Raw genomic sequence first — 4660 nt, forward strand, 5'->3', positions numbered from 1 at the left:
CAGTCTGTCTTTGTTACTAACTACTTATGATCTTGTACAAAGACATATAAGTGACTTCAATGTTCAGGACCACGTTTTCCTCATTGCCATCTGTTGGGCTACAGGTTCTTTATTGAAAGAGTAAAAAAATGACACCCTATTCATGTGATTTAGGAGCACATAACAACAACAACAACAACATGTGAACCAGACATGTTAGTTTCAACTCATAACTTCCTTGTATACGCTTTCTAAGGAGTGGCTGGTGGTTTTGAACATGGCTGGTAGCTTTGCAGTTAGCAATTCAGTGCTTAACCTACAGCATCACATCTGGATCAATATTTTAACACTTGGGAAATTCCATATAAACATCTGGATTTCTGAATTATCTGGGAAGATCAGAAGCTTCTCTCCATCCCCTTTATCCCCTTCCTACCTTCCTGCAGAGCCAGACCACTACATGCTTTATTGCTTCAAGTCTGGTGGTTTCATTTATCCTGCCTCCACCTTGCAGACTGCCTTCATTTATCCTGCCTCCACCTCCATCTATAAATTTGGACTAGGAATCAGTAATGGCTCAGAGTCTGAATGGAAACCTAGACCCCTTTTACTGGTGCAGAGGGAGTATGATCTAGCAACAAGGAACAGCCCCCATCCCCCAACCCCATGGAACCATCCTAGAGCTCAGGTCTGACCCAAATCCCTGTTTACCATAACAGTCCCCACAAGAACTGAGCCAAGAAATGTTCCTTGCAGTAGCATTCCTTCTTATCTGTATCTCTTTGGACCTTAGTCTAACAAAGTGGGTATCTTCTGGCCTGGCTATGCAGTTTCTGGCAGCAGTTACCCCTTTGGAGAAGAGTATGGATCACCAGGTCAACATTCTTGCTGGGGTTCCTTGTCTGGCTCACATGTTGTTGTTGTTGTTGTTGTTAGGTGCTGTGGAGTCGGTTCAGACTCATAGCAACCCTGTATAGGGTTTCTGAGGCTTTAAATCTTTACAGGAGCAGAAAGCCTCATCTTTCTCCCATGGAACAGCTGGTAGTTTTGAACTGCTGACCCTGAGGTTAGCAGCCCAATTCTTAATCACTACGCTACCAGAGCTCCTTCTGGCTCACATGGAAGAAGTTAATTTGCACACAGCCATTGCTGAGGTGCAGAATGATGGCACTTGGAGTGTGGAATCAGGCACGTAGTATGGTAGTAGGCTTGCTCATTGCCTTTCTGTGGAATGATATTACCATCAGCCTTTATCAAGTGTTCCCTCATATAATCCAAGAAATACTTAAGAAATGTAATCTCCTTCATCAAGGAGCTGGAATGGTAGGCTTCTGTGCCGCTGTGCTCAATGTGCTGTGGGCTCTCACCATTATTGTAGAAGATGAGGCAAGGGGAGTCACTGAATAGCACCCTTACACTATTGTCACACAGCTGATAACCCAGGATACACCTGTCTGAATAGTCCACCCACTTGCCGATCCAGAAGTTGGGAATGCAGGTGGGATCTTTGGCTTTCTTTCACCTCACCAACCCCACTCTGAGGGCTATGCAGCATTGACATTGTGTAGCTGCTGCAACATGGCTCTAAGGTGAACCACTGAGTCTTCTTTCTACTGGGGACATGAAAGTACAGTGCTCTCCGTGCGTTTACTGAGGATGTGAAAGGCTTCTGGTTGCTGTGGTCTAAGGTGGTGGGAACAACTGGAAAGCTATGTGGAATGGTGAGGTAGGTGGTGGGAGATGGGCAGGGATATAACTATTGTTGTTATCATTAAGTGCCGTCAAGTCAGTTCTGACTCATAATGCCTCTGTTTAGGATTTCTGAAGAGCAACTGGTGAACTTGAACCACCAACCTTGAGGTTCAAACCCACCTTGCAGTCCAGTACATTACCCTGCAGTGCCACATCAGGACTCTAGGGATATAACTAGAAGTAAAAAAGCTCGATAATGGTTGGGTAGGCAGTGGGCCGTCTAAAGCATTTTCTGGATGAGGAAGGCAGCCGTGGGGTTGATGTGCTTGGGAATAGCATATTTGTTCTTTTTGATCTAGAGGTAGGTCTCTTTTAGGCATGAAGTCTCAAAAGGTGGTTTACTCACTCACAACGTGCACATAATGCACCCAGTGAATCACACATCCATCTCAGGAGCAATGAAATTAGGATTTCCATACAGGGGCTTCTTCCATACCTTGTCCAATTAATTTTTTGTTTTTTACTTTGAGTTTGTTTTATTATTGTTCCAAGGTAGTTCATATTACCTGCCTCTCATATTATATGACCTTTTCCTAGCACTCACCTTTAGTATAGCCTTTGGGAGAAGAAGTAAGGATTCATGAGTAGATTCAGATAAGGGATTTGGTCTGGATGGCTTTGTGTTTTCTGTGTACCATAAGATGGGATGGGAGGTGGTAAGAGAGAGGCAATGGATGACAACAGCCACAGATATGACTCAATACTGGGGCCTGGGCCTCATGTGCTAAACTGTCCCACCCCACCAACAAACAGCTCTGTCTTCCCAGGACCTTGACTTACAGTAACATCAGTGAGAAGGGTAAGTCGGCACATTCTTCACCCTGCTCCGTTCACACCCCCTGAGAAGGTGGAAACCCATCAGGGCTTGTTTGGCATACATTCACTGTCACTGCCTGCAGCAATAAGGTGCAGCAGATTCTCTAGACTCTATGACACTGGGAAGCTTTCTTTAGATCCTCGGGAAGCTTGCAAAATTGGACAGGAAAGCCAGAGCCAAATTTGCCATTCGAGTCATGCTTGCATCCTTGTTAGTTTGCAAAAGATGAATATGAATTTTGATTAATCTACTGGAAATGCATTTTTACTAGCAAGACACACTGAAGGAGATGGTGTTTGCACATTGATTTATTTGACAGCCCCTTGGAACAATCAGCATCAGTAATATTGCCACCTCCAATAGAAGACAAAACTGTGTGCGAGTCCACGTGCCATAGTCCTTGAAGGGACATATGAACTACTCAGGGTTACTCAAAATGAATAAAAATGAAAGCATACTTCAAAGGGACTATGACAGCAATACAAATTTCAAGCTACCTTTGAATGAACTCATTCAAAAGTTGCCATTTGAGGATCCCCAGTTACTGTGCTAAGGGATGTAGGGTGCTAAGTTTTTGGAGCAGCACAGCAGAGGAGATGATAATCCGGTGCATGGTCAGCATGGCTTGCAGCAGTTAGGTGCTTCAGCACAGGTTTCCACCTGCATCAAAAGACTGAATACTGTTATCAATGACCTTTCACCTGCAGGGTAGCAGCAGTTGCCAAGGGCCCCTCAAGTTCTGGCTCCCGAGTCTTCTGGTTATAGGCCGGTGCCCATGTCAGCTTCTTTTTGGTTACCCCTGTACTCCTGTTTCTTGGAATTGCTCAGTGGACTTCGCAGAATCTGCAAAAATGAACAATTTTTGCATGATAAGACTATCATAAACAAAATTAAAAGCTAAATGTGAAATGAAGGAAAAATGTAAGTTATGTTACAGATTGAGGGGGGTAATTTTCCTATTTAAAGGAAAGTAAAACCAAAAAAAAAAAAAAAAACAGATAGAAAAAGGGACAGAATACTTAAATATGGAGGTGACGTGAAAATAAATACAAGCAGCTGCAGCACAGTGAATTAATGTCTCTTGTAGCCACAGTCTTTGTAAACTCCACCAAGTACCATTTTTGCCCTGATAGGTTTGGGTAAGAGAAAGTAGGAGAAGATACTGATAGGATGATATAATTTAACTGGTAAACAGGGTTAACAAGGAGTTCTGGTAGTGTAGTGATTATGAGTTGGGCTGCTAACTTCAAGGTCAGTAATTCAAAACTCCCAGGCATTCTACGGGTGACAGATTAGGCTTTCTGCTCCTGTAAAGCTGTATAGGCTCAGAAATCCTATACAGGGCCGCTATGAATCAGAACCAACTCCAGGCACACTACCACCACCACCACCACGGTTAGGTGTAATTATAAAACCTGGGACTCTAACATGTATAAAGTGAGCCATCTGAGAAGCAGGAAGGGAAAAAACGACTGTCACTAAAGAAGAGACCCAGGAGTTGAGCACCTCCTTTGGACCCAGAGGTCCCCGGACATTGAACAGCCTTGACTCAGGGACAGTCACCTGTGACACCAGAGGAGTGGCAAAGGAACAGCAATAGCAGCAGCAGAAACAAGAACTGGAGCACAAGACAGAGCAGAGCCGTGGACTTCCCAGCCCACAGAAAAGTAAAGCTGAGTGACTTTGGGCAAGTGGCCTGCTTGCAAATTGGGGTGCCTCCAGGCACTTAGTTAGGGGGACTGGGTTTGTTGAAGCAGGTAGCTATAGTGAGGGCCTTCAGGCTGAGACTTATGGTGGAGTAGTGTGTCCTGTGAGTATTTATCAGCATCCAGAAAAGAGTTTGGTAACATTGGCTGGGCAGAGAGACAACAGCCTGCCTCTGGGCAGAGCTAAGGAAAGGCAGTCCTGACTGAAACAACTGTGTCCTGAGCATTTATGACTCTGAACACAACCTGATAACTGCCACAGAATCAATAAACCCCATAATTGTGATTATGGTGTCTAGTTCTGTGTGGTCATTGCAATGAATTATCGAAATGAGCTGAGTAGAGAGGGTTGTGGGAGGATGGTTTGGTGCCATATATTTTTAAAAAAATGTTTTTTGTTTTTTTT

At 44.2% G+C, this 4660-nt stretch overlaps 1 pseudogene; it reads right to left on the reverse strand.

The window, feature by feature from the left end:
• Nucleotides 1-1073: 1073 nt before the first annotated feature.
• LOC102819037 lies at nucleotides 1074-2119 on the reverse strand (annotated as a pseudogene).
• Nucleotides 2120-4660: the final 2541 nt, after the last annotated feature.

This window comes from Chrysochloris asiatica, unplaced genomic scaffold (assembly GCF_000296735.1).
Source record: "Chrysochloris asiatica unplaced genomic scaffold, ChrAsi1.0 scaffold00109, whole genome shotgun sequence".
Lineage (NCBI taxonomy): Eukaryota > Metazoa > Chordata > Mammalia > Afrosoricida > Chrysochloridae > Chrysochloris > Chrysochloris asiatica.